The following is an 18999-nucleotide window of genomic DNA, read 5'->3' on the forward strand; positions in this document are numbered from 1 at the left end:
TACAATTATTTGCTCTTATCTTGACTCCTAGAAAAGCATACTTCAAGGAGGTGTTAGACCTCGGAGTATGGTTTTTATGACAGTGAGACCTACACATTACACACTACCATGAACATAATACTACTTATTAAGGGGTTAATAAAGTAACCTCTCTTTTTTCCCATGCTTGAGGACCAACATAGCAGCAGCAATGCCCAGCATAAAAATAAAAAGATGGTTTTGTGGTTGTTGTGTTTTTAAAAAGAAAAGGCTTTTCAATAATGCACAAAACACACATCTCAGGCATATGGATTCATGCCCTTACCTACCTATCCAGACCTGCACAAAAGCTAGAAAGGCTGCCAGTTTGACACCTGTTTCACTAGCCAATTTGAGATAGATGGCCGTGGGGATTAAATAACCCTCATAAACACACACAAAGAAAGACAGCCACAGAAAAGTCTTAATTTCTGACTAAAACGAACCCTTTCCCTATCCCATCTTGTATACCTACATTTGCTAATTAAAGCAACCTCTATTAATAAAAAATAAAAAGTAGGACACGCTGGCTCTTTTCACCGTCAGCAAAAATGTGCTTAAGGTATACAAGCTTTAGCCTCTGAACTGGCTTCAACTTTGGAAACAATTCTTCTCACTTTATAGCGCAGCTGCCATTTGAGTAAACCAGTCTCAGTCTGCCCAGAAAGAGGCTTTTATTTTCATTTATTAAATTTGTATACCACCTTTCATCCAAAGATCACAGAGTGGATCACAACAGAAAAACACAAGATGAAAACACAAAATACATAATAAAAACAAGAGCAAAAATAAACCAATAACCCCCATCCCACAAGCACATTTAAAAGGACACATAATGTTAATCACCCAAAGGCCTGGTTAAAGAAATATGTTCTTGCCTGGCACCTAAGATATGTAATGGGGGCACCAGGTAAGCCTCCCTGCAGAGAGCATTCCACAAAGAGCCATTGATTGCCACGGGACCTCCATGTGGATGAGACACATGGAGAAGGGCCTCAGACGATGATTGCAGGGTTTGGGTCGGTTCATATGGGGAGAGGTGGTCCTTAAGGTATTGGGGTCCTGAGCCATTTATGGTTTTATATGTCAAAAACAGCACTAGTGATGAGCGACCTCTTCTATGTGAGTCAAGTTGACTGTATATCCAGAGGAGCTTCACAAATCTTCTCAAACAAAACTAGTTTTCTTCCAGCAATAGGTGACTGCTCAATAGAACCCCCTTATCTGCTTCCCCACTAACATTTACTGATAATGGACACTACCATCAATGGGTGGAATTCACAGTTTCTATTTGCCAACCTCTGTTTACCAACCGTCAAGCAAAAGAATGTAGAGAGAAGCAACTCTCTCCAAGATGTCATTTGCGTTGTAAAATGAATAAATATAGTAATGTCAACAACAGTTTGCCGGGGTAGGGAAAGAGAAGTTTCCTACCCAGTTTCAACATATGCAGTTAGAATCATAGAATCATAGAATCATAGAGTTGGAAGAGACCACAAGGGCCATCGAGTCCAACCCCCTGCCAAGCAGGAAACACCATCAGAGCACTCCTGACATATGGTTGTCAAGCCTCTGCTTAAAGACCTCCAAAGAAGGAGACTCCACCACACTCCTTGGCAGCAAATTCCACTGTCGAACAGCTCTTACTGTCAGGAAGTTCTTCCTAATGTTTAGGTGGAATCTTCTTTCTTGTAGTTTGGATCCATTGCTCCGTGTCCGCTTCTCTGGAGCAGCAGAAAACAACCTTTCTCCCTCCTCTATGTGACATCCTTTTATATATTTGAACATGGCTATCATATCACCCCTTAACCTCCTCTTCTCCCGGCTAAACATGCCCAGCCATTCCTCATAAGGCATCATTTCCAGGCCTTTGACCATTTTGGTTGCCCTCCTCTGGACACGTTCCAGTTTGTGTATCATGAGTGTGTATCAAAGTTGGCCTACATGCCAACTTGATTTGAAGTAGCCCATGTGAATGCTAAGAGTGCACTGAATGAGTGTGGCTCTGGCTCTGCATCCCTCCACCAAATATTTATAATCTATTTAGTATCTAAAGCTTGTGACCTCCTGAAAAGACTAATCTGACCTGCAAATGTCAGAAAATGCCTACGGGATACTGAGGCTGGGATCTATGTCAGTACACAAAGTCTATTGTTAGTTATAATTAACGTTTGCTCTCAGTTGCAGATGCAATTGGCAAAAAAAAAAAATATTTTTTGGCTTCTAGGAATATGATTTTTCCCAGGTGACTGACTAGCTGAGAAATTGTGACATGATTTCAGAGGTGTTCATGAATGTCAGATATACAGCAGCGGAGGCCAAACCCTAACACCAACACACACAGCATTTCTAGAGGTGTAGAAAGAAAACACCTTCCCTGTAAACCCCAACATAGGCCCTTTTTTGCATAGATAAAAGTTGTGTGCAAACCAGCTGCTATAGGCACATTATTTACCGTGTTTTTCGCTCCATAGGATGCACTTTTTCCGTCTTAAAAACTAAGGGGGAAAATCTGTGCATCCTATGGAGCGAGTGCGGGGGGGGGGGGGAGAGAGGCAGGCAGGAAAAGCCCCCAAGAGCCACACACAAGCTTCGCGCGGCTTTTGCGGGCTTTTCCCCAGGAGGGAGAAGCGACTGATGCAGCCAGTCAGTCCCTTCTCCCTCCTCGTAGAAAAGCCTTGTGCAACCTCTCCAGCCAGGGGAAGCTGCGGAAGGCTAAAGAGGAAGCCAAGGCAGTGAGCGCGATCCGCTCGCTGCCTTGGCTTCGTCTTTAGCTTTGCACAGCCTCTCCAGCCACGGAGATAATAAACTTTTTTTCCTTGATTTCCCCCTCTAAAAACTAGGTGCGTCCTGTGGTCCGGTGCATCCAATAGAGTGAAAAATACGGTACTTTATACTGGGTCATCTGCTGCCTTGTGGGATGTCTTCAGTAGAAAGCTACGGATTAAGGCCCACACAAATTGGGAGTGGAGTCCCTAAGACGGCTGGATGGCGCCTCATACGCCCCATTCCTGCAACTCCTGCAGCCAAGCTGGTGCTAAACATATTGCTATGCTTTCCTTTGGACCAGATCAGCGAGGCCAAGGGGGGGGGGTCTTGTTGTCTGGCCATTCCAGGACCTCAGTGCACACTGCTCAGGCTTGTAACCCAGAGAGGGCACTTGGGTGCTGCTAATGCAGCAGTTTGATTTCATCCCTGGAGGTGCACTCCATTGCCTCTTGAGACAGACGGATGCCAACAACAGGAGAAGTATAAGAGATTAAAGCATTAAAAGGTAAAGGGTAAAGGGACCCCCGACCATTAGGTCCAGTCATGGCCGACTCTGGGGTTGCGGCGCTCATCTCCTTTATTGGCCAAGGGAGCCGGCGTGCAGCTTCCGGGTCATGTGGCCAGCATGACTAAGCTGCTTCTGGCGAACCAGAGCAGCACACGGAAATGCCGTTTACCTTCCTGCCGGAGCGGTACCTATTTATCTACTTGCACTTTGATGTGCTTTCAAACTGCTAGGTTGGCAGGAGCAGGGACCAAGCAATGAGAGCTCACCCCGTCACAGGGATTCGAACCGCCGACCTAATGATCAGCAAGTCCTAGGCTCTGTGGTTTAACCCACAGTGCCACCCGCGTCCCACAATAAAGCATTAGGCTGTGCTAAATGTTTGCAACTCACATACAGTAGATAGGAAGCCTGCGCTGATATGCTGATGTGCTCATCAAACCCACAAGCTTCAGCACATGCAAGTTTTTAATCCACAAGCTCTTTTGGGATTCTGCTTCAGTACTTTTCACAAGAAAAAGAGCAGAAGGAACCCATGAACTAGTCAAATACTGCTACCTCTTAAATACTTTTTGGGCATGGGCATGGTGAATTTCTGAATTTGGAGCAGGCATAGGCAAACTCGGCCCTCCAGATGTTTTGGGACTACAACTCCCATCATCCCTGACCACTGGTCCTGTTAGCTAGGGAGTGTGGGAGTTGTAGTCCCAAAACATCTGGAGGGTTGAGTTGCCTATGTCTGATTTGGAGGGTTAAAAGGGCTTTCCAAGAAGCTGTATTAAAGAAATGTGAGGTGGGGGTCATTTAAACCCTGGGGCTTCCAGACTTTGCTAAAAAAAAAAGTGAGAAGAGGTTGCAGAAGAAGCTGGTTGTGTGGAATTACCCACATACAGCAAATCCATTTTAATATATGACACTGTGAGAAAGGCATTATTTTAGAGCAGAACAAAAAATAGAAGGAAAGGGCAATTCAAGTGACTTTGAAAGGCTACCATAAAAATAGATACAGGGATGTGTCTGCCTATGTATAAAATGCTACTTGGTTGCACATTTTGAGTTGCAGTGAAACAATTATATAAGCAGAATCAACTTTTCTAATGTCAGAGTTAAGAACAGTCTGAATGGGATTTCTTCAGGATTGGTGACTAAGCTTCAAGCCACAGATCTCAAAGGAGTGCTCTGAAAATTTGTATCATGACATGCAGAAAGACCCTTGCTGCCATGCATATGAACAAGGAATGAGAAAAGGCTTAGTTCAGAGCACAAAGGAATTGGCAGAAGGAAATTAGCAGTAGTGTCCCGATGGTAGTTGGTTCTACACTGTACCGGCCAGGGAAGGACAAATTAAGAAAACAACAGGCATCACAGCAACTACTAACTTGGGGCATCATATGTGATGCCGCAAATTGCATGGTTTGAAGTAATAAAATATGGTAATTATATGACTGAAATAAAACAAACTGCAAAAAGCCATGATGTTCATTTGCAGTGGTCAAATAAAACGAACAGTTTCAATACTAGAGCAGACTTCTCTAAATATGTGAATGGTAGACAGACATTTTTCACTTTGGTACAGATTAATTTTTAATGCAAGGACAGCCAATTTGATGCCCTCCAGATGGCCACAATTCTCACCTCTGTATTATCAATTTAGATTTCAAAGAGAGGGGCAAATATCACTAAGCAAGCACCTTCTGCTTTAACTTTTAAGCAGTTTGCTGAAAGTTATGTACACTGCCTCTCTGGGCCCATCTTTGGACTGGGCCCAGTCCACTAAGGCCTAGCCATTTACAAGTGTGCATCTTCCCTGGCCCCACCCATATGTTTGGCTTTGAAGGTCAATATTTTAAACTTTGAACTTGCTTGAGCAAAGACACCTTTGTACAATATTCATTCATACTGCAGCTGCTTTTGTTCTGTTCTGCAAACAGTACTAGAAACAGCATAGTGGCCAAACAGTTTCCATTTCTCTTAGTAAGCCTTCTGAATATGTGCCTGGAATTCATAGTTCATAGCTAAGCACCTTGAAGTTGCCATGGACTAGACACTCTCGGCAGTGGCGTAGCGTGGGGGATGCAGGGGGGCCGGCCGCACCAGGCGCAATGTCTGGGGGTTAGGGTTAGGGGGCGCAAATCCACAGGTTAGGGGGCGCAAATTACTTGCCTTGCCCCGGGTGCTGACAACCCATGCTACGCCACTGACTCTCGGCTCCACCACTGGATCTCAGAATGACATAATGCAAGTAAGTGCCTGAAAACCTTGCCAAGTACAAACACCACATTTCAGATGACATAATCCATGCACTTCTAGTCCTAACATTACAGAGAGATCAATGAAGTGATCTAAGAAATGCATCATGACAGGCACCACGAGGATAGCATCTAGTAAATATACGATGCACTCAAGCAGCAAGTATTGCAGATGTGACTCAATTAAGTAACAGAACGAGCCGCTTTTTAAACATTGCACATACAGTGCTGCTTCAGAGGCTGAACTTTTGAGTGATCTAACAGGTGTTGGTTGACATATGGAAACACCATGTACAAACCAGTGTACCTTTTTTCCAAAGCTGGATCCAGAACATGCTGCAAGTCAGATGGAAGCCATTCCAATTGAAAATGCTATCATGATGCTCTGCTAGATTAGTATAAGCAGGAAGCAGAATGGGATGTACTGGTAGATCTGAGTAGTACATGGTTAGGCAAACTAAGGCCCGGGGGCCAGATCCGGCCCAATCACCTTCTCAATCCGGCCTGCGGACAGTCTGGGAATCAGCGTGTTTTTACATGAGTAGAATGTGTCCTTTTATTTAAAATGCATCTCTGGGTTATTTGTGGGACATAGGAATTCATTCATATATATTTTTTCAAAATATAGTCTGGCCCCCCACAAGGTCTGAGGGACAGTGGACCAGCCCCCCTGCTGAAAAAGTTTGCTGACCCCTGGAGTAGAACTTAAGACCAGGTCAGGTAATGGATTGCCTTCATTCTCATAACAAACATGCACACCTCTCAGTGCAATGTGCCTGTTCTCTGGAATGCTCACCCATCCAGGAGGCTCCATCTGTCTGCAGAATATTTTAAACCCTTACTGAAAACCCAATTTTGTTTAGGCATTTTCCAATTGTTGATCACTGGATTATACTGCTTTATCATTTGATCCCCCCCTTCTTTTTGATATTTTATCTGCTAGTTACCTGCTGTATATAATATTTATTAAATCAGATTTTTTTTTCTATATGTAGTATATAGTCATAGAATCAAAGAACTGTATAGCAGGAAGTGAGCCCCAAGGGTCATCTAGTCCAACCCCCTGCCATGCAGGGATCCCAACTGAAGCATCCATGACTGATGGCCATCCAACCTCGGCTTAAAAGCATCCTATTAACTTGACTAAATTGACAGTGGGCCAGCAACAATTCTGACTGTCAACTGTTTAATCATAGCAGCAGCAACAAATAGTAGGGTTGGCAGAGGCAGATGAGGATAGGACTCCTACACCTTTTAATACATGTGGATTTTTTTCTGCTAAAATTTTCTCTTTCATACAGCCATTAAAGGCACAGGAGCACCGTCCTCTTTTACACCTGATCACCCTAACAAAAAACTCTACCCCTTCCAAACTGCAGAAAGCTGGTGTGAGTGGGATACCAGGACAGACATTTTTTGTGGTAGGACTGTGAGGTCAGTTCCGCTTCTAAAAACAAATTTCTACAATGGTCAAATGCTCAGAGGCATCCCATTCCTTAATAATAAAAGCCTGTTGGCCCCTCTTACCTGAGCCACCATTATGCACCTGGTGACTCTCTGAGCTACAATAAAAACAAACAAAAAGAAAGATTCTTCAGGCCAAAATTTGGCCTGCCCCTGAACTGGTTTATATGGTGCTCTGGGCTAATGAACAGGTAGTCTATTTCACAAAAAAATTATGCTACTTGGTTATAATAAAACCTCAAAGTGGTTGATGAAAAGAATAAAACAATACAATTATCAGTTAAAAAAAAGTTTTAAAAGCACTACTTAAAACATTTAAAAGAGAATTAAAACCCTCAATAAGTTTCACCTCTACACTCTAGCAATTCAGTCTCCAATTTAGATTTAATATTTGCAAAGCCGTTATTTTTAACATCTTCCTTAAAAACATCATGAAGTTGGAGTTATTATTCCAGCAAATTTCTATTATCTCTTCCAAACCTCATATAATGACTTCCTTATGATATGATTTAGGAAGCTTCTGTGTGCCTTTACTTTGTCAGACGTGCCAACCAAATCTGTTGTCGAAACCTTCAAAATCCAATAAATCAGTATTTTCTAATAAAACCCACTCTTTCAACCAACAGAAACAAGACGCTTCATAATAAATTTTAAAATCAAAGATGTATAATCAACTGTTAGAATGGCATACCAAAGATGAGCAAGTCAAGTGTGTTATGATAAAATGGGCAAAAGATTTTGGGTATAATATACAACTAGACGGCTGGGAAAGGCTATGGAAGAAAGGAATAAAATTTACTGCTTGTACTGCTTTAAAGGAAAATATAATGAAAATGATGTATAGATGGTACTGGACACCAACAAAATTAGCCAAAATGTATAGTACAAGTGACAATCTATGTTGGAAATGTAAAGGAAAAGAAGGGAATTTCTACCATATGTGGTGGACTTGTCCTAAGGTAAAAATTTATTGGGATATGATATATAATGAGCTTAAGAAAATATTTAAGAATACTTTTCAGAATAAACCAGAACCTTTTTTGTAGGGCATATTAGGTGATGGAATCTCTAAGAAGGATTATAATATATTTCTTTATGCCACAACGGCGGCAAGTATTCTTTTAGCCCAGAAATGGAATCAGCAAGAAATTCCAACAGTAGAAGAATGGGAAACTAAGATGACTGAATACGCAGAACTGGCAAAACTGTCCGGGAAAATCCACGACCAGCGAGACCAACTGTTTGAAAAAGACTGGAGTAAATTTATTTTATATTTGAAAGAACATTGTAGATCTCTGACAACACTAACAGTACTGATTTAAAGGTTTTTGCAGTTTAGAAATAGAAACTTATCTACAATGAGAAGGAATTTTAAGGAATGAAAGTAGGTAGATAGGGGGAATTGGAAATGCGAGGAAATTATGTAAAGAAGATAGAAAGACGGTTTGGGGAGATGGAAGGGAGTTAGAGGCTTGAAAGAGTCAAATTATAGGTGATGAAAAGATATGTTATAAATGTTTGGTTGAAAAATGAAAACTTAATAAATATTATCATTATTTATTTATTTTTTAAAAACCTCAGTAAGTTAGAAACCAACATTCTACATGTCAGGGGAGGCTGGCCAAAAAATGGTTTTAAGGAGGTGCCAAAAACAGAGAGAACATGTCTGCCTGATGTCAATGGTCAGGGAGTTCCAAAGTTTAAGTGCTGCCACATGAAAAGATCAATTTCCTCCAAGTCTGGAGCAGGTATTTTGTGGCATCTCTGAAGCACTGTAAGTTCTGGAGATCAAAGCAGCTGAGTGGGCATATATGGGGTAAGGCGATATTACAAGAAAACTGTTTCCAAACTGTTAAAGGTTTTATATGCTGATAATAACACCTTGCACTTGGCCCTGTAGCAAATTGAGAAACGCATGAAAAGGTGTTATAAGCTGACAGATGCTAATTGATGGCTCTCACGTTTATCAGCGACAGCAGTCTGCACGAACTGCAGCTTCCAGATCAAGTACAAGGGAAGCCCTACATAGAGCACATTGCAGTAATCTGATGCTAAAGTAACCAATGCAAGAACAATTGCAGTCAAGTTTTCGCAGTCCACCAAAAGTCTGAGCTATGGTACCAGTTGCAGCTTCTAGTCACTGAGGCTACCTAAGCTTCCATTGACAAAGCTGGATCCAGCCTGCAAAGCTGCTCCTTTAGTGGGGAGTGTGACTCCATTCAGCATAGGGAAGTGACCATTTCTTCAGATATGAGGACCACCTGGCTCTTGGCTACTTGCGACCAAGTGAAGATGCCTGGGCACCAGGATGGTGCCTGATGTCTCCACCATCTGCATGCCTGGGGATCCTTGGCTCTTGCCTGTTTTCACACACTAACAACACATCCTGTAGATTTCTGTCTGTGATATTTTATCTAGGCAATCAGAATGAATTTCAGGAACCGAAAAGTCATGTTGAAAAATATGACATTTGAGCCGTCTGGCCCCAAAATGGCAACTAGACATTCCGCTTTGGTGACTGTAGCATTGATTTAAGGAGCCATTTGGCACCTAGCTGATATATCTGAGTTTTTAATATTGCTCACCACTGCATCCAGGCACTGGTGCAGAGCCTGCATGGCCTCTCCTGGTTCAGTTGTTATGGAAGAATAGAACTCGGTGTCATTAGCGTAGTGATGGTAACTTGTCCCAAAACTCCTAATGACCACTCTCAGTGGCTTCATTAAATAGCACCAAAGACAATGCTCTGCCGCACCCTATAAGGTAGTTAAAAACATTCATTCCAAGATCTCAGTTTTCACACCAGGTAACAGCCTGGACCTAGGCACATTTGCTCAGACGTAAGCTCTACTTATTTCAGTAGGACTAATTCCCAAGTGGGCAGCCAACTAAAGAGTACTAAATCTAAACACTGCTTGCACACAAACAATTGCTGTCAATGCAAGAATCGACTCGAATGCACCTGCTAGCTTCCACTTCTCCTTAAAACCACATATCCAGACTCCTCATTTACACCCACACAAAAAGCAGGACTAGACCAGGCAGCAAAATGTTCTTTCCCTAGGCTCAGTGTCAACGTGAATTACTTGAATGGGCTAGCTAATAAATGAATTGAACTAATCCTTTTACATTTCTATACCACCTTTATTCCATGTTGTAAATAAATGTGATGTGTGCAGGCATCTCTGAAGGTCAAAAACTGTGTAATTCAGGCAGGCCTTTTAAACCTGAGATTCTTTGCTAACCAGCTTTTCCTGATGTCTGGCATTCTTGCTTTTATGACAGCATTGTACTTTGTAATATTTTTTATGAAAATGTAATTTATAAATACTTCAATAATAAACAAATAGTACATGACTTGAAATGCATATTTAAATCCTGTGTGTTTTATTGCTTTAGAATTGGCATGATATGGCCGAACCAGGTCACAGTCTAAATCCTGGCAGCAATATCCTGTACTAAGTGAAGCTTCTAAGCCAGGCATCCCCAACCTTCGGCCCTCCAGATGTTTTGGACTACAATTCCCATCATCCCTGACCTGTTAGCTAGAATTATGAGAGTTGTAGGCCAAAACATCTGGAGGGCCGCAGGTTGGGGATGCCTTTTCTAAGCAATCTTCAAGTGATAGCCCCACTGCAGCGATCCAACAGGTAGGTTACAAGGAAAACTATTTCAGGAAGCATTCCATCCCAGAGCTGTATACATGCAAGGTCTTTCATAAATCATCTGAAATAAATTTTGGTAAATATTCCAAACCATCTACAGCCCTTAAAACACAAGGTCATGTCTATACAAATACTTAGTACCCAGCCAATGTTGCACAGCCCTTCTCTTAAAGACACTGGCAAACCATGAGATCTGTTTCTGTTTTTTTAAATAAAACCTATACACCACAGGCATGGCAAGAAGCATAAAGAGAGAGAGAACAAGATAACCCTATCTTCCAAGGTGAAGGGTTCAGGGCTGAGATGGTTAGAGGACTTGTGGGAGGTGAGGGGAGATAGCAGAGGCCATGCATTTGACAGCAGTAAGAGGCAGAAGTTCAACAGGTCAGTTTTTGCCTATCCGTGGAAAGTTGAACTAAACCTTCTGAACATATGCCTGTCACACTGAAAGCATAAAACAATTGGGGGAAACAGTAGCTAATAGTTGCCAATATAAGCATGCCAAATAATGTATCATTTCCAGCTCTGTGGCAATAAGATATGGTTGTGAAACCCATGGTTTAACCTGCTTCCTCCCTTCCTCAATCAGTGAGTTTAATAGGAGCATTATGAGAGATACTGTATCCATCTGGTCCCCCTATCCACCTCAATGACATACCAGCCACCTCCCAGATTGACACACACAACGCCGATACGATGCTGGCCATACAAAAGGTACCTAACAGAGCACGTCAAGTACCATGAACAAGTCAAGCCACATGCTACAGGCAACAGTAATTACCTAGCATCTTTCTCAAATTAGGTTGCCCTGTGGAAGGAAAACACTTCCCCAATCCTAAATGTAGCAATTAGCCAGACTGATTGCCAGAATAATCCATTTGTGAATGCAGCAGGCACGTGAAGAACCCTTGTATGGTACTGGCATTATTATAGAGCCTGGATTAACTGCAATTCCCTGTGGCAAATCTAAGATTGCTGGTGTGCACTTTGTAAAAATGCACCTTGGGCACCTAGACCTACAGCATAATCAAGTGTATCCCAACAGCACCTCCATGAGACTGATCACTTTTGTTGCTTTTCCTATTTTGCAGGGCGAGAGACCAGCCTGAGGCCAGTCAATTTCATGGCTGATCAGAAATGTGAACCCAGCTTTTACAGCTCCACAGACCACTGGAATGCAAAGTTTTTGGAGGCAGAGGGAGATCAGATAATCTAAATGTAAAACTAGAAGAAAGGACTGGGGAGGAAATAACTTAGGAAACACTCTAGCTGGATTTTGAAAATGGCTTGCACCATCTTTTACCACAGGAGAGTTGAAATAAAGGATGGAAAGAAAAACAGCAGCTGGAGAAACAGGACTTAGCAAACTGTTTTATTATTCCTATTGCTGCAAGAGAAGTAATTCATTCATACTTCTGGGGACTGGGCTGGGTTCAGAGCTGGCCAAATATTTTTTTCTGCAAATACTGTTTGACAAATGCAAGCGTGGAATTTTTCCCAAGCTCCTCTCATTAATGAGTGTTCCCTCTCTGCCAATTCGGTGTGTCAGGCCATATCAGTTAATATCAAATAGTTAAGAGTTACTGCCAGTCTTCACGGGCTTTCCGGCTCTTTTAATCGCAGTGGGTGGAGTCTTGGGAAGGAGCCGAAACTTAACCCTTGGTAGTAGGTGGATTTCTCCAGCAGCCGCCGCAAAGACAGGCACACAGGAGAGAAGGTCTCGAGCGAAGTGCGTTTTGCAAAAGGCAAATTATGCTTAATCCAGTCACCCCATTCCAGTTGCATTATCCAAGCGTGAATAAACCCCTTCCTACACCCTTCAGGGGTGTGGAGAAACCCAGCTGAGAACCACCCAATTCCCAGCAGATTGCCATCACTTGCTCAACGCAGAAAGATGATGTCCCATCGCCTGTTTTCCATCCTCGGTGCTAACTTGTTCATACAAGTTGCGACTCATGCCAGCCCATTGCAACAGCCTGGAAGGGAAGACTGCAGTCGTCTCTCAGGTGCCAACTACGGATGGAGGCTGCCTTTGATCACCAGGCACATAGCCTCCTAAAAGCATTAGGACTCCTCCTGAAGGGCCAAGCGCATCCACGGACACCACTTGCAAGAAGGAAGGCGGCGCAGAGGTGGAGGAGAGCACTCGCGATTTGCAAGTTCAACAGAGGCTCGAGAGCCCAGCAGGGCTCCGCCGGCAAACAAACCGCGCCAATATCCCTATTTTTCGCCGCCCCCGGGCCGGGCAAAACCACAAGCGAGCGAATAAGACACGCAGGGCGAGCTCCGAGGCCGCATCCGTTTTGTAGGTCAGGCCGGGAAACACCTTGGCTTCCCTTCCCTTGGGCCTCGAGCCGCTGCCTCCTTAATCCGACCAGAGCAGCGCTTCCCACGTGTCCGCGCCGGTCCCTCGGCGGCAACGTCGAGGGCGGCAACAAGGACCACTGGAAAAAGTGCCCGCGGTTCAAGGGATCCCAAGGAAAGCTCACCCACCCAGGGCGCTCGGGTTATGCCCAGGTGGGGCCGGAGCTGCTCTTCGTGGGGGGGGGGGGAGCGTGCGCTTCGCATGCAAATAGCCTGGATGGGTGAGGGAATCGCGCCGTCCCCCGCCCTCCCCAAAAGAGCCCCCCCCAACACAAACAACCCCGATCTGTCACAACACATCAAGTCCTCCACCAGCCAAGCCATCGCTTTAGTTCAAAAGAAGGAAGAATCATTAGATCAGGATGAGCCGGGCCAGAAACTCCCCACAGCGAACCATGCTCTTCTTCAAGCAAGGTTTCTGTTGGGTGTTTTGTTTTTGAGGGGGTTTAGAAGAAGGTTATCAGTGGAACTGCAACGGTGAGAGGAGGATGCCCTACTCTGACCTCTATTGTTATGACTATTTCTATTATGACGACGACGACGACCGGCCCCAGCAGCCCTTCCCCGCCGTGTCCCGAGTGAAATCTCCACACTTCACTTCTTACTGCTGCTGCTTAACTGCCCTCTTTCCCCGCTCAAAGACCCCTCGGTCCCCACCAGAGAGTCCCTTCCTCGGCTCCATCCTCTCCAAGCCTAAGTCGCTCGCGAGGAAGTGGAGGGTCCGGGGCGGAGAGCGCGCCGTTTCCAGCGCCGTCTCCTCCCCGAGTTCAACAGGCCTTTCCTGCCCGGGGTAAGCGCGCGGGAGAAGGGAGGCGCGGAGCGACGAGAGCCTTACTCACCCTCTTCAGCGAGCCGGGCTCCCTTTCGCGCCCGCAGCAGCAGCAGCCGACGAGCGAGTGCGCTAGAAAAAGGAAGCGGCTGCCAGTGTGCCGCCCCGCGTGGCGCGGCCCAGCCTTGCGCCCGCCCTCCGGGCCGGCCTCGGAACCCGCCCGTGGGATTGGCCGCAGGAAGCAGTGAGTCACTGACTCCCAGCCGCCGCCGCCGTACACACGCCCGCACGTGACGCTGGGGGACCGGCCCTTCCTCTCCTCCTCCTCCTGGTCGCAGCAGGCAGGACAGGTGGAGGGCGGGAGGCGGAGCGAGCGCCCACCTGAGGGAAGCGGCTGCTGCCAGAAGCCCGGACTCCGCTCCTCGGGCCGGTTGGGCGGGAAGGGGAGCCGAGGAAAGGGCAGCAAGGGCGCCTCGCTTGTTTAGGTCTCTCGTGGCGGACGGTTAAACAAAACACTTTTTTCCAGCTTCAGGGCTGCCCTGCGCCTGCGGTCCAGTGGGAAATATATCCAGCAGACACCTCTTCCCCAGTCTCTCGCCTCTTCAGTGGCCCTGTTGCCACAGACCCCCCCAAGTGCCCTGTTTTCCAGGGACTGTCCTAGATTTACAAAAGCCATCCTGATTTGATCCCAGAATGTCCCGCTTTTTCTTAGGGCGTCCCTATTATCATTTGAGAAACGTTGGAGGGTATGGAGTTATCGGACCCCCTGAGCCAAGGAGATAAGTAACTCTACAACCTTTAGAAGACATCTGAAGGCAGTCCTGGATAGGGAAGTTAAAAAAAATAAAAAATGTTTTATCATGTTTATATATATATATGTTGGAATCTGTCCAGAGTGTCTGGGGCAAGTCAGATGGGCGGGGTTTAAATAATGGGGGGAAATGTTGTCATTGTTCAGAGTTCAGGGCCAAAAAGAGCTGCCTGCTGTGGAAAAAAAGTACTTAATCATGCTTGTTTTGGTGTAATTTTTGCTGTTTGCATGCAAGTACAATGCAAAAAGAAAGAAAAAAGTTATGGAAATGCTTCATCTTCAGGTGGTGTTGTCCTACTCTGTCAGACCACGCATTGCTGAACTTGTCAGACAAGTTTCTTTGCAAGATAATGGCCATAGCTTTCTTGCTTTGTTGGCAGCCCATGAGGGGGCGGGCATATCATGTTGCTTTACAAGTGCCTGGAATCTCTTCATCATTTGGAGGCATGTGTGGCATGCAGCTGTCTTCTACTTTGGCCAAACTGTGTCACTCTAATGAGAGCTTACCAGTTATCTGCTGGAGAGGATGCACAGGATGGGAGGATTATTATTACATGTGGTGGCAATGCCCAGTTGTGCAAATGTTTTCCAGGCTATTCCTTCCATTGCGCAATAACATCTTCCTCCGGAGTGACCCAGGTCCAGCAGTGCTATCGCACTTTCCAGAAACCATGCAAAAAGCGTCACACAATGGTGGAATAAGACATGGTCATTGGTAGAAAGTCACAGAACATAATAGGCAACTTTGAGGGGTTGAATCCAAAACATAATTCTCAGTTATTTGGTTTCCAGTTGATTGATTGATCACAAAACAAATTCAACAATCAATCAATCAAATTATTGTGTAAAGACCTTTACAATGAACAACAGAGAGGAAGAGCAAAGCTTTCCTCTGAAATTACACCACATAACCTCTAAACGTTTACAGCATAAAATTTTTACAGCATAGTTTTATAATTAGAAAGCATTAACATAGCTGAAATGGAGCTACATAGCTGCCAGAGCAAATTTGGCTACCAGGTGTGTAATTTGTAGAGCTTTTATTAGCTAAGAATTTGTTCTGTGACAACAAAGAGCAGTTTCTGTCGCGCACCCCCCATCTTATGGACTGATATTATATGTAAATATTGACCTTTAGTTTAAACATGTATAAAATACTTTTATCTTTTTGTAAACCACTTTGAGATTTTCTTTTACAATCAAGCAGTGATGTATATTATGAAATAAAAGCTCTCTGCAGGCACCAGTTGCTCTCAGTGCTATTTTTCTGGAAAAAGAGGTGCCGGAACTCAACATGAACGCCTCCCTTGTTCTCTTATCATGGCAATGGTGCCCACCTGAGAGGTGCCGGAACTGAGTTCTGGTGAGTTCTGGCTGGGGGAAAAGCCCTGGTTGCTCTTGGCCAGGGGTAGGAAACCCAAGGCCCGGGGGCTGGATGTGGCCCAATCGCCTTCTCAGTCTGGCCCGTGGACAGTCCTGGAATCAGCGTGTTTTTACCTGAGTAGAATGTGTCCTTTTATTTAAAATGCATCTCTGGGTTATTTGTGGGGCATAGGAATTTGTTCATTTTTTTTTCAAAATATAGTCCAGCCCACCACATGGTCTGAGGGACGGTGGACTGGCCCACAGCTGAAAAAGGTTGCTGACCCCTGCTCTTGGCCATGCATGTCTGCCTCGTGCACCTCTCCTACACCTCTCCCATGGAGTGAGGAAGTCTATCAGCAGCATCTCTTCACTTGCAGCCTTCTCACCCTCCTCTGCAACACTTTCTCCTTCCCTCGCTGGCCGTTCATCTTCCGCTGTTGATATTCAAGGATTGGTGGAATCAATTAGCAGCTGGACCTCAGTCCCAGCCTTCTCATTCTTCTCTAAAGAGCTGTCTTCCTCCTTTGCTTCAGCTACCAACTGCTTCTCTTTGGAGCCCAAGCCTCTCAGCTGCTCATCCCTTTCCTGGATCCCTTCAGCCTTGGTGTTCTGAAGCTGGACTTCTGGAGAACCCTCAACCCCTTGTAGTATCTGATAAGGCATGGCCCCCACCTCCTCACACGGGATCTCCTTTTTCTTTCCAAGGATGGTCTTAGACTCCTCTGCTTGCCACTCAAACTCTCCTTGCCATCCAACTGCTTGTACTGCTGCTCCATTCATTGGTACATATCATTCAACTGCTGTTCAAACATCTTAGATTGCTGGCTCTGCTGTTCCATGAGCTGCAGGCTTTGCTGCTGGAGCATCCATCCGAATTGTTCCAGGAGTGTTGCCTTTTCTTCCTCCAGGTCAACTCAGGCACACCTCGCTCACAGGTCCTCCTCCAGGAAGCACGAATCCCACTTCTAACACCAGTGTTGCACACCACCCCAATCTATGAGTGGTGGGATATTCCAAGGGTTCCAGGCGCTTGCCCAGTGTTTGGTTTCTTTGGAATGAGGGACAGTGAAAATGGTGGTGTTTTATGATATAATATTTATTTTCACATATATACAACCTGAGCCCAAGGTGGAAAGGTTCACAGCCTTAATACCCCTGAAAGTATTGCTTCTCTCGTAGTCACAGCCTTTGAATCAAGCAGAAACTAAGCACGCCTCTCTCTCTAGCTGCTGCCTGCTTCTAGCTCAGCTCACACACAACTGCAGTAGTTATTGCCCTTCTAAGTACAAGCCAGGTAAGGGCATCATCACTTATTTTGTTATACTAATGCCCTTAGGTCCTTTGGTGGCAACTATCACTATTCTCTCACAAAGAAATTTCCTGGTAGTTAAACAACAGATTTTAACCCTTGCTGGATCCAGGACTCCAGGAATTAGAAGGGGCTCAGGCACCATACAGACTAACTCCCCAAACTCACAACACTTCCTCTCTCTAACAACACGTTGGATGGCCATCTGTCATGTATGATCTAGTTGAGATTTTTGAATTGCAGGGAATTTACTAGAAGACCCTCGGGATCACTCCCAGCACTACAATTTTTTGATTCTACAAACAGCAGACTAGCAACTTCCCTGTAGAGAAATAAGTTAACAAAGTTAACAAAGACATCAAAACATACACAGTCACACTTTTAACTCAACACCGGTACAGTAACAGCTTATTCTTTTAAAGCAAGTTTTCTGTCCATCACAATGCACAGGAAGCTCTGGGCAGTTTCCTACTTAAAACATTTCCCTGCCCCAATTACTAGTATTTACCCGTTAAGGTGCTGTTTACCAGGCCTGTGCAAAGCTCGTCTGAGGCCCAGGGTAAGAGTCTTGTTAGAATAAAGTTATAAACTCAAATTAAAAAAGCAGCCTGTCCTGGGGGGGGGGGGGGAGCCAGCCATCTTAGCCCTATGAGGCCTGGGGCAAGCGTACCTGGCTCCCCTCTGCATGGTCCTGCCATTTACTGTAAACAGCACCTTTATGGGGAAATAGCAGGCCAGGAGAGATGCTTTCGGCTGGAAATTAGCCCTGGGACTTAATCTGTATCATGGTTCTGCACTTCTGCTTTTCCTTCCAACGAACTGCAGCTAGCTTAAGTGTACTTTTTGTAAAAGTGTCTGTGTGTGCTTTCTACAAAAGTATGCACATAATATTGTTACACACCAGCCCAGTCTGGTGAGAAATTCCAGATGACCCATGCACTTTCTCCAGGGTTCAATTTCCTGGGTATGGAGGTCAATGGAGACTGTGGTGTCTTTAAGATATACAGTGTATGGTTTCATAAACAACCTGAGCATTGGGTGGAGCAGCTCGCAGCATTCACACCCCAGATTATCTTGCTTCTTCATTAGCCACAGATTAATCTGGTCTGTGACCGTTTAATAAAATTTGATTTGATAGCCACAGATGCACCTTATGCTCAGAAGAGATCAAGACATGTGTCTGTCTCCAGCTCCTAGCATCCAGCTTTCAGCTCACACCTGCAACAACTCTCCTACCCAGCCCAGGTTTCAGCTACTGTTCTCCACCAAAGGTTATGTGTCATCAGTCCAGGCGAGGGGAGTGGGGAAAAGCCCCACCTCTCTTCCTGGAGAGCACCATTGTCTTACTGCAGCTTCTGCAACCTATCTCCTTCTTTGAGATCCCTTATCAATTAACAATTTTTAGCTAATTGCTAAAAACTGGAAAAAAGAAACTGCCAACAAAAAAGGAATGGCAAGATAAACTGTTAGAGTATATTGAACTGGCTAGATTAACAGAGGCAATTAGAGATCACATTAGATAAGAGTTTCAAAAAGCATGGGGGAAATGCAGAGAATACTTCACAAAACAGTGACCTAAAATACATACCTGGACTTGTTTCGATTAATGTCTGCTGGAGACTTTGTGGACATTTAAGTTATAATTAGAAAAATCTTAATTATTCATAAAGGAAACAGTTTATAAGAAGTAAATAAGGAGGCCAGATACAGG

General features: G+C 44.7%; 1 protein-coding gene across 1 annotated transcript in view; it reads right to left on the reverse strand.

Moving 5' to 3' along the window:
* ELOVL7 (ELOVL fatty acid elongase 7) overlaps positions 1–15852 on the reverse strand; it is a 44066-nt gene extending 28214 nt beyond the window's left edge. Inside the window, exon 1 of the mRNA XM_083576275.1 lies at positions 13874–15852. The gene's annotated coding sequence lies outside the window, so the exon portion shown is untranslated. The remainder of the gene's footprint in view (positions 1–13873) is intronic.
* Positions 15853–18999: the final 3147 nt, after the last annotated feature.

This window comes from Podarcis filfolensis (assembly GCF_964270895.1).
Source record: "Podarcis filfolensis genome assembly, chromosome: 11".
In the NCBI taxonomy this organism is placed as follows: Eukaryota; Metazoa; Chordata; class Lepidosauria; order Squamata; family Lacertidae; genus Podarcis; species Podarcis filfolensis.